This window comes from Apium graveolens, chromosome 4 (assembly GCF_009905375.1).
Source record: "Apium graveolens cultivar Ventura chromosome 4, ASM990537v1, whole genome shotgun sequence".
In the NCBI taxonomy this organism is placed as follows: Eukaryota; Viridiplantae; Streptophyta; class Magnoliopsida; order Apiales; family Apiaceae; genus Apium; species Apium graveolens.
Window position 1 is genome coordinate 174,129,325 of NC_133650.1, and position 12,702 is coordinate 174,142,026.

Sequence of the window (12,702 nt, forward strand, 5' to 3'; positions counted from 1 at the left end):
GGATCACATCACTTTTGAGAGTTCTTCGGGCCAATTTCCTTTGCGCTCCTCCAATTTTGTCTTAATGGTATGCTTCATTATTTTATTCACGGCCTCTGTTTGTCCATTGCTTTGAGGATGATAGACTGCTGCAAATTCCTTCTTAATTTTCAGATCCTCACACAACTATCGCAACTCCTTGCTATCAAAATGCTTTCCGTTGTCAGAGACAAGTTTGTAAGGAATTCCAAATCTGCACACGATAGAATTGAAGATAAATTCTTTAATCTTCTTCGCGGTGATAGTCGTCAGCGGCATAGCTTCTGCCCATTTAGTAAAGTAATCAACCGCAACCACTGCATACTTGACATCTCCTTTAGCCTTAGGTAATTCCCCAATAAGATCAACCCCCCAAATAGAAAATCGCCATGGGCTCACCATAGGCATCAAGAGCGTCGCTGGCATAGATGAGTAATTCATAAAACATTGGCAGCGATCGCAGGCTCTAACGAAATTTGTGGCATCCTCCTTCACAGTGGGCCAATAATAACCTTGGCATAAAACTTTCATCGCCAACGAGTTACCCCCCGAGTGATTACCACAGATCCCTTATGTACTTCCCTTAAGATGTAATTTCTCTCTTCTTTATCGAAAAATCTGAGCAGCGGTTGATTGAAGCCCCTTTTATACAAAACCTCATCATATACCACATACCTTGCGGCCTGGTAGCGGAGTCGTCTAGCCTTGAACTTATCCTCAGGAAGTGCTCCCTTGTGAATATAATCAAGAATGGGCATCATCCATGTTTTCTTGGGAGCCTCATCTACTTGCATCACCTCAACCTCTGGGATACTAGGAATCTCCTGGATTTCTAGGGGTATAGATCCCAACAACACAGCCTCCTGGGATCCCATTTTTTCCAGGGCATCTGCGTTGTTGTTCTTTTCCTTTGGTACACATTCCAGCCTAACCTCTTTTAACTTTCCAATCAGGAGCTGCGTGCACCTCAAGTACAATTCCGTATACGGTCCTCAAGCTTAAAATCCCCCATTCACCTGGTTTACCACCAACTCCGAGTCACTTTTTGCAATTAGGTTCCGTACTTCCATTTCCAAAGAGATCTTCAGGCCATTGATCAATGCTACATATTTCGTATCATTATTCGTTGCATAAAATTTGAAGTGAATTGCACTAATCAGATGATGGCCTTCCGGAGACATGAGTACTATGCACGCGCCTTCTCCTCCATTATTAACCACCTCATCTACATGCAAGATCCACCGGGGATGTGGAAAGTCCTCTAAAAACTCCTCAGTATAAGGGGGATGTAGCACTACCAAAGCCTTATCATCAACTGCAGAATCAAATTCCCACAAAAATCGGCTAAGGCCTGCCCTTTAATCACTGTACGGGGCATGTATTCCAAGTCAAACTGTCCCAACTCCATAGCCCATTTCAACATTCTCTCTGATGATTCTGGCTTATGAAGGACTTGCCGCAGAGGATATGTTGTATGGACTTCAATTCTATGGGCCTGGAAGTATGGGCGAAGCTTCCTTGACATAAGGATCAAGGCACAAACCAGCTTCTCCATACTTGTCTAGCGAGTTTCAGCATCGTGCAATCGCTTTCTCACATAATTCACTAGTAATTGTTGTGCATCCTCTTCTTTTACTAGCACAGCGCTGATTGAATACTCGGAAATGACAAGGTATAGGATTAGGGATTCTCCATCTAATAGTTTTGACAATATGGGAGGGTTCTCCAGTTGTTCCTTGATCCTCCTAAAAACCTCTTCACTTTTTGGTGTCCATACAAAGTCTTTCCCTGCCACTTTAATTGCCTTAAAGAATTCTTTACACCTCTCAGATGATTTAGAGACAAATCGGTTCAACGCGGCAATCCTTCCAGTTAGGCTTTGCACCTGCTTTACAGTGGTGGGAGATTTCATGTCTAGCAGTGCTTTGATCTTTGCAGGGTTAGCTTCAATTCCTCTATGATTGACGATAAACCCAAGAAACTTGCATGACTCCACACCGAACACGCACTTCTGTGGATTCAACTTTATGCGATACCTTCTTAGAATGTTAAACATTTCAATCAAGTGTTCGACATGATCGTTTACCTCTTTGGACTTTACCAACATATCGTCCACATATACCTCCATGGTTCTCCAAATGATTCTTGAACATCATGTTCACCAACCGGTGGTAGGTCGCGCCAACGTTGATCAATCCAAATGGCATCCCTATGTAGCAATATAACCCTTTATCAGTGATGAAGGATGTATAGCAAGGCATGTCCTGCCGTCACGTCAACCAACTAATCAATTTGTGGGAGCGGAAAACTATATTTTGGGCAAGCTTTATTGAGATCTGTGAAATCTACATACGTCATCCACTTCCCATTTGGTTTTTTCACAAGCACTGGATTCGCAAGCCATTCGTGGTAAAAAGAATCTTTAATCAAACCAATTTCCGACAGGATATCTACCTCTTCCTTTAATGTTATCGCCCTTTCCCCGCTCACAAGGCGACGCTTTTGTCGTATGCCCGTGCAATTAGGGAAAATGTTCAGCCGATGACACATTACCCCTGGGTCGATTTCCACCATGTCTGAATGACTCCATGCGAAGACATCGAGATTTTTAATCAGAAAATGGGTAAGCTTTTCCCTCGTTTCATAACTTAGTTGAGATCCCACCTTCAAAACCTTGCTTGGGTCATCTTTATCGATCGGAACAGATATTGTGTCTTCGGTCGGCCCCGTTTTCTCAGCAGGCATAGGGATCCTGGGATCCAGATCAAAATTAAAGTCCCGGGGGTCCTCGACTTCCATTCCTACATTTGAGGGTACATCCCTATATGTGGGAGCATCCACCTCTGGACAAGGCATGGCTTTATGCAATGCAGGTGTGGAGGGCACGTCCTCGTTTTGAGGAGCATCAACCTCAATTTCATTTTAGGGCGCGTCCTGCCTTTGAGGAGCATCCACCATGAGGTTACTTTCTAGACTTTGTAAAATCTCACTTCTTCCTTCCAGCCTTTCTCCATTAACCTCCTTTCGCACAATCCCTTCTTATTGATTCACCACGATTTTCTCCACTCTGCGGATCCTCGAAATATTCCCCAACATCAAAGTTGGGGCCTCGGTGATATGAGTTTCTCCTTCCTCTGGATCTTCCACAAAATAATGGGCATGAACCTCCCCACTTGGTTTTTCTTGAATGTCCGCCGCGTCTTCAAATGGAAGACATTTTCCCTCATACCTTCTACTGCGAAATTCTTTAAAAGCCTTGTGATAGCAGTCGCGTGATTTGTATTGCGACCCTCTCAGACTGCCCACTATGTTAGGTGTTGGGAACTTTATCATCAAATGATGTATCGAGGTTATCACCCTGAACGCTCGCAACTAAGGTCTGCCAACTAACACATTGTGCGTGGAGTCCTTATCCAGCACTTCGAAGTCTATCATTTGAGTGACAGACAGAGCTCCTTCCCCAAGTGTGACAGGATGCCTAGCCGAACCCATAACTCTTACTACCTCTCCAGTAAAACCGTAGATGTGTGCATCTTCAAAATTCATATCACTATCCGAGAAACCCAATTTCTTATATGTGCTATAATACAGGATGTTCGTAGAGCTCCCGTTGTCCAAGAAGACTCGATGCACGTTTATTACCCCAAATTTGGCTATATTCCCACAATTGTGGATGCGTCTACCACCTAGGGCGCGTCCTATATATATTTTTTTTTAGTTATTTCAGTCAAGAGTTGAATAGACGCGTCGTCACCCTAGGACGCGTCATCTTACTATATTTCCTGCGATAGATTTGTAGGACACGTCTTCACAACACCCCATCTCCTCCCTTACTTTTTTTACATATTTTCATTATCTTCTTCTTTAACATGGACACATCCTCAAGATCTTCTTCCTTCTTTTTTTAGCTGGAGGACACGTCTTCTTCGTCACCTTTCCATCCATTTAAGGCTCTTAACAAGCGCATAGGGATCTACTCTCCCCCTCCAATTTCTTTCATTCCTGAGTCACCTGAGCACCATAGGACAGAATCATTCTTGGAAGCAGAGTCCCGTGCTTTCGAATTTATGAAGTCCAAAACCTCAATTATGGCAAGTTCAAGCTCTAAATCAATGGATAACGTTCCTCTGAGCGTAAGACTGGGACAGAAATGTAAAAGGAACTCCCAAACCACCCGTAGTCAAGCAATTGAAGATTGGACGGGCGATGAGGTCATCCCTTCTTCTACCCAGTCGCAAAAACATGAAGTTATTCCAGACGATGACGCATCTAATTCACCTCAGGAGGCATCTCCTGCTAAGGATGCATCTCCCTTTCAGGACGCGTCTCCCTTACAGGATGCGCCTTCTCCTCACAGTGAAGGTGAATTTGAAGAAAGGGCTCCTGAACTTGACAAATATCATATCTTTCCTCAACATTCTGTCTTCCCATTGGAACATTGGAAGCCAAGCGATGTAGAGCTTGATTTTTATTAGAAAGAACTGGAGGACCTTCCTGAGACCGAAAAGAATGTTTGGAGGATGAGAGAGCACAAATTGGCCTGTGTTGGGATGAAATCCACTGCGACAGACCTAGAGATTGGGTGGACCATGAATTATTATGATATGGAGGGAATCTGGGCGCGTCCTCTCAGGATGATGAGGCCCCATATCTTTAATATGGAAACTCTGAGGATTCCCAGGATGGTCCTAACTCCAAAACTCATTTCTGTAGGTGTGGGCGCGCCCTTGCACCCATATATCAAAAAGATTTTGAAATGGTATGACATTGCTCCAGTTCAATTATCTCCAAACTCGTACAAACTAGCATGGGTTTTGTACATCATGTACCACAATCTTGGGTTGGGCGCGCCCTCCATGAAGGAGTTCAGCTTTTTCTTCAGCTTCAGAAAGTCCATCCCTGGATACCACTTCATTATTGTCAACAAGTGGTTAAACAATAAGGGTTTCAATGAAGGCAAGGTGAGCCACAAAAGGGATTGGAAGGAACCTTTCTTCTAGATCTATGATGTCAAGAGAGCCCGGGTTCGCTTCAACTTGGAACCAAGTAAGTGATTTCCATATAACACGTCCTCATAACCTGGACGCGTCCTCCGTTTTACAAAATTTTCATCTCCTCTTCCCTTAACAAGTCCTTGTTTTTTCCTTAGACAAAAGAGTCCAAAAGGAATTAACAGGAAAAAGAAAGAAGAGAGCAGAGAAGGTACTCAAGTACGCTGAGGAACATTTCAACCTTAAGGACATGATCACGGAGGACAACCTTAAGAAGATTGGGGCTTTGTCTGAAAGGGTTGGCTCTCTTTGCAAATATCGAGATTTTTACAATGGAAAGCCCGTCCTCACGGCCTCTGAAAAGGCTAGAGGGCTTAATGCCACAGAATTGGTTCAACTGGACATCAGCAGACAAGTAGACTTAGAACAAGGTATAAACAATCAGACATAGGATGCGTCATAAGTTTATGACGCGTCATGCGTGTGTTCACCCTTCTTTTTACATGCATAACTTTTATTTAGCGTGATACATTGTCTTTCTAACCCATATATTTACTTTTGACGCGTCATATCTAGGACGCGTCCTTGTATAATATGCATGGCTACGAGATGGTCATGCTGTGGCAAGTCTGTCACTTATATTTTCCTCACAAAAAGTGCACTTTCTAGCATTCATAATGAACACTTGGTTGAAGTCTCATACACATCTTCATAATCCATGCAACTGTAATGGACGCGTTATCCCATCAGGGCGCGTCATCATTATAAATTGGGTAATTTTTTGAGGTGCTCATAAAATTAGTTTATCCTTGTTTTTATTTTCAAACAACTCATATTATGCAGGCATATCATTTTTTATATTACCATACGGCTTTAGTCTTCAAGACGCGTCTATATTTCTGGAAACGTCATGTAATGAAATCTTATATGTCTTTTTTCACCTTCCTTTGTATCACCTTCCATCTCCAAAGGAAAGGCTTTGGAGGGCTGGGGATGGGAGGAAGGAGATTGTTGGAAGTCTTTGGTGGCCATAATATAATGTACACTTGTACTATACTGCAGGAAGATGTGTATTGAAGTTATAAACTTTGGAAGAACTGAAGATTGCATGAACTATAAATATTGTACAAGAAAGTGTATCTCGGGTTTATTACTTTTCATAAGATACAATATACTATCTTTTAACGTGTGTTTTATTTTATTCAGAGATTTTGTACCAATCCAGTCAACTTGGTATATTCTCTTAAAAACTTACTTTTGTTTTTTCTTAAAAACATACTTTTTTCAAAGTAATTGTCCAACAAATATTATATAATTCAAAATGTTGTTCTTAAGAACAAAACATAAAAAATGCATAAATTTCTTTTTTGGAAAAGAAAAGTATATATTTCCATGATTACAATAATAAAAAGATTAAATTTGGATACTTATTATACTACATTATTCTGATCTTAATTTTTTGCATTATCTTATATATATAGGAATTTATTACGTCGAGAACCATCTTATATGGAAAATTATTCCACTGTAAAATCAAATTTAAAATCAAGTAATTTTATCAAATTTTAATTATTAAATTTTTTATTATATTTATTATTCTAGATTAGCATCGAATTTTATATTTTTTTTAAAATAAAATTTTACATTTGTGATGAGATTATATAATAAATTCAATTATTCTCCATCATTCTCCATATAAGATGGTTATCGAAGGAGTAAATTCTTATATATATATATATATATATATATATATATATCTCAAATACTACAATTACATAAGACTATATACTAGGATTTGCAATGTCTTGTGTATCTCAAACACTGCAAATTTGGCCCAAATTTTTTAACCAACCAATTCAATATAAGTTAAAATTTTGAATTTTGAATAGACAATTTTTTTTGAATTTCCAATCAACAAAAATTAATAAATGCATTATGCTGACTTCACTCATACATTTACTTTAAAAAAATGTGTTATATATATTACATCCATATTTTTACCCACACCATACATAGTTCAGTTTGAATTTACCCACTAATTGTACAAATATATGATGGCAAGTGACTCTTATGCAAAGTGACTCTAATATTGTGACAAGTCACTGATTAGAGCAAAAATGTGGCCCAAAATTCACTTGTAAGAAAGGGGTACCAAGAGTGGTTAAAGCATGTCTAATTGCATGTATATGATGTTAACATGTTAATTGTCAATATATGGTGGCAAGTGAGTGACTCATGGTTACAAATGGGTTGAGGCAAAACCCCTTTCAAAGATCAGAGAGAAAGAAATGTAGAGTTTCACAGAATATTACTGGGTGAGGGAAAATAAGAGAGATGGGAGAATGAGAAAAGTAGGTAAAACTTCGCATGCTAGCCAAAAAAATTATAATTTTGTTATTTATTACGGTTAGCCCTAAATAAATTTATTTACAATTTCTTTTTATGATTTGAATATTTTATTCTTCATTGATAATTAAAGTGTCGAGTTTAGAAAAATGTCTCTCAAATAATATTGCCACGAATATATGCAATATGATGTTAGTTAAATTTTTTGTTGGAAATATATAATAAAAAATAAATATTTCAAATTAAACAATAGCATAAATTAATTAATGTCGGTTATAAATTAAATTATTAAGAAAATGTATAGATTCCAAATTATGTCTAAATTAAAATATAATTGACACATTTCCTATTCTTTTATCAGTCCTCGGCACCAAAAAAATAACAATCACTCTAATAAAAATGGAGGTAATATATATTGTTACTCACGGCACTTATTCTATTATTTCTTATTTTATAGGTTCTATTGCATCATTGACTTTTATTCACATATATTATTGTATATGATAATTTTGTGTATATGTTTAGGTTTGTTGAACACTACTAATTAGTTTGATTAAATAATTGTTATAACTTATAGTACTAAAGTTTTTTTTTATTCTTGTGTGTATATAAAAATTCAATGCTCAGATGTTACACAATTCATCAATGTTCTTGATCCTTAAAATGAAGATAATAATAATGTTCTGGTAATAAAAATTTACATGCATATATTTTTATTCTTAAACAATAATCTAACTTCATGGTAAAAAGTTTGTAATATTTATATTTTTTATAATGAATAGATAAACAAATATTTTTCATTTAGTTAATAATTTTTTTTATCGTAGGGAACCCGCAGGCCCTACCATTCGGGTGCGCACTGGGTAAACCCCACGGGCTCACTCAATAGCCTGCAAATCACGTGAACCAAAGTAAACCGCACTTAAGCAATAGTTCTGGTTCAGGAGGTATAATCATAACATTTAGTTTATAATTTTCATATTTTTTATAATGAATAGATAAACAAAAATAATTATTGTGAGACATAATCATACAAAAACACTAATACGTAGAATTCCATAAAAAAATATAAATCCCAAATTTTGACCAAAGTACTTATACAAGACAGTTGACACAACTATCTATACCAGGTGTTCGCACCAAAAAAATTGATTTTACATTTTGTACCACAAATACAATTACATAATATCACTTCAATTATAAATGAAAATAATATGGTTATTGAGATTGTTTATTTTATTACTTTCTCATAATATGATCATCTGAAATTTTTGCTTATATTTCTTTCTCAATTTTAAATTGGAATAAAATCAAAATAATATTTTATTGACAGTTTCTCGGGGTTGTCTTCGACGACGCCTCGTGTTTTACAACTTAAATGGTATATTGGAGAATATACAATAATTTTAAAATTGAATTAAAAAAAAAAAGATATTTATTGACAGTTTCTCGGTATCTTCTTCGATGATGTATCGTGTTCTAAACAAAAAGGTATAATAAAGGATATACAATAATTTTTAAAAACATATGTATAATTTTGATATGAAGTATCAGAATAAAATATGTCTATTTTATAAAAATGTCTGAATTAAAAAAGAATGTGAAATTAGTAGTGCACAATTTTGATTATTAAATTTTATAAAAATCTGATCAAATTAAATTTTTACTTATATTTCTTTCTGAGTAATTTTTACTTATATTTCCAGACGAACCTGTATCACGGAGATGCGAATCACTGCCTCCATCACTCTTCTTCTTTTTCCCCGAATCAAGCTAGGTTGCCCCGCCAATCCTCTTAAACCTATCAGCTAACTCTCTGAATTTCTGCGACATCTCGTGGAGGAACTAGTTTAAGATACGGATGCTGCACAAGGGAAAAAGCAAGTCAAAAATGCATATATTCTGGGAAACATAAATAAAGACAAAGAAACTATGCAAACAGTGAAACTCCAAAAATGTGTAAGTATTTACATCCAGCATTATATAATATTTGATTACACAAAAAATTATTCCGGGTTCATTATGCACCGAGGGCCCCGCAGAAGTCAAACATCTTCGCAAGAGCGTCTTTCCCGAGGCGCTGGGTTGGGAACCTGTCAGTTTTTATGACATTTTTGTATACAGGTATAAACTCTAGGTCCCCACCCCGGACAAAGATGAATTCCTGATGCCAACCACGGAGAGAATTCAGCATGAAGACCGGGGACATTTTGAGCATCAGCAGGAAACCCACACTCATTTATGTTAAAGGTGAATTCATAGAGTGGGAAGTTGCTGGATTTCTTGATCTTTAAGAGATGGTGGAAAAGTTTGAAAGTGGGCAGAAAACCCTTCATATGACAGCAACCAAGGAACCAGGAGATCCACTTGACTGAGTTCGGGGCAAGTTGGGTGAACGGTATCCCTTACACATCCCAGCAAAGAGATTTCATGAACTGATGAAGATTGGGCCTCATACTACGCCAGTACTCAAGAGGAATACCTACCCAACCATCCCCCCCTCGCAGGCCTATGGTATACTCTCTCGTCAGACTCGGACCACCTCCACTCTAAACCGTCGCCAAAATGGAAGACGGCCTTAATCATATACCTGGCAATGGGTATGAGTACTAAGGATCGGAAGCGGGTTGTATTAAGGTCAAACCAAAACCAACCAATTACCCGCGGATATTAAAATAGTTGAACCGGAACCGCAAACCACATTTCGGTTTCAGTTTGGGTCGGTTAAGTATCGGTTCGGTTTATGCGGATTATGCGGTTTAACCCGAACCGTGATCACCCTTATTGTATTCTGCAATTAAAAGGTATAAAAGAATATATACAATGATTTAAAAATTGGAATGACATCAAAATAAGATATTAATTGACTGTTTCTCAGCTTCGTTTTCGACGACACCTTGTGTTCTATAACTAAAAATTATAATAGCGGATATATAATAATTTTAAAATTGCAATATAGTCAATATAATATATTTATTGGTAGTTTTTTGGTGTCGTCGTCGATGACGGGTCGTATTTTGCAACTAAAATGGTATGAAAGATGACAAATAATTTTAAAATTGAAATAAAATCAAAAAAGAAGATTTTTATTAACGGTTTCTCGGCGTCGTCGATTTTGCAACTAAAAATGTATAATAGAAGATATACAATAATTTTGAAATTGGAATAAAATCAATATAAGATATTTATTGACAGTTTGGTCGACGGCTTGCATTCTGAAACTGAAAAGGTATATAAGGATATATACAATAATTTAAAATTTAAATGAAAATTGAAATAAGATATATATTGACTGTTTCTCGGCTTCGTTTTTGACGCCGCTGCGTATTTTATAACTAAAACGTAGAATAGAGTATATACAATATCTTTTAAATTGGAATAATATCAAAATAAAATATTTATTAGAAGTTACTCGGCGCCGTCTTCGACGACACCTCGTATTCTGTAACTAAAGTTAAAAATAAAGGATATACAATAATTTTGAAATTAGAATAAAATTAAAATAAGATATTAATTGACTAATTCTTGTATGCATTTTCGATAACCTATTGTATTCAATAACCAAAAAGTATAATATAGATCATGTATGGTATGCTTTATAAAATAGAAAATAACAAAATGTATATATTGTTCATCTTTACCATGTTCATGCCATGCTATATATATAATATGTGAAATATACATAGTTCACGCTCTTAAAAATCATAACTTTGATAGCTGTTATTTTAGAATTTTTCACAGTAGTGTTGATTGTAAAGTTTGAAATAACCACTATTCATAACTATCATATTTTGAAATCTAAATTTTATACTTCTTCTAATAATACATTCTAATTTTATTTTTGAGTTAAAATCAAAATAAGATATTAATTTATAATTTCTCGACATTGTTTTTTACGATGCCCTCATATTCTATTACTAAAAAGGTATAATAGTGATTATATATAGTTCACATTTATCATATACATACCATATTTAAGATTATAAAGATGTAAAATATATATAATTATGTTTTCAAAAATCGTGAAATTTTATACAGCTATTTTTAAGATTAGATGGATATATAATTTATAGATGTAAAATATATGTGGTTTACATTTATTAAAAAATATGCCATGACGTTTTGTAATTAAAAGTAAAAGTAATGTTGTTATTCAAAACAAAATGATTATAAAAATTTCATTTTAGTAGTTGTCTTTAAATAAAAAAATATTTTCCATGACTTTCAAAATATAAATACAACTTTACTCACATTACTGGTAACTAACAAAATCAGTGCTTTTGAATTTTTCTTAGTAATCTTGAATACATAATACTTAAAAGATTATATAAATTATCATTTTCAAACTTTCTTATTATTCTACTAAAATTTTAGTCATAATCATATTAGTGTGATAATTTAGACTTCATTGATTTCTATGCCAAGTTTTATGAAATAATTTATATTAAAAATAAAAATTTCTTTGTTTTAGGTAATTTGGTTTAAAAGGTATTGCAAAATAATACGAATCTGAAAAAAAATAAAATTATATATGTTATGTAATTGAAAATTTGTTTTAACTTTTCAATATGATATTTAAATAATTAATAAATTTAATGTTACGTTCAAGTTATCTAGAAACTCACCCATTTATATAAAAAAATAAATTACATAATATATTTTGTTGTGATTAGATTGTCATACTTTGGTTTAATTCATATAAAATACTTTTGAATAAAAAAATAAAATGGTCTCAATATTTTTTTTAAATGAAGAAAGAAAGCAAATGATAACAAAAACCTCCATCTTATCTTATTTTAAAAACTGAATGTACATTTTCATTTCATTTAAAAATTAAATAAAAAATTATTAAAATTATACACCAATAAGAAGTAAACATAAGAAATATGCATGAACGCAAATGGTAGGATTATCTTTGGTTTATATTTTTCAATTTAACTTTTTAATACAACTTTTCTGTAATTATTGGTTTGTACTTCATATTAAATCATTCTTGAACTATTTTTTTGTGATTAATATGATACCGTTGAAAATTAATTAATTTTTCTATAAGCTTTAAAAATGAATAATAAATTTTAGTTTTAATTTTAATTCAACTTTCGACTTCTTTTTATATATTATCGTTATTTTTAACAATATAATCTTTAATTTCATCAAGAATAAAGATATAATATTTTATTAAATAAAAATAATATTACATTAAAATATTTTATTGACTAAATAACTTCAAAAAATTTAATTAGTATTAGATGTAACTATATCTAAAAGTATAATTTTTTGAATTATAAACACCTTGATAATATTATTATTTTTAAAACCCTGTCCACGACCCTAAATAGCGTTTTTA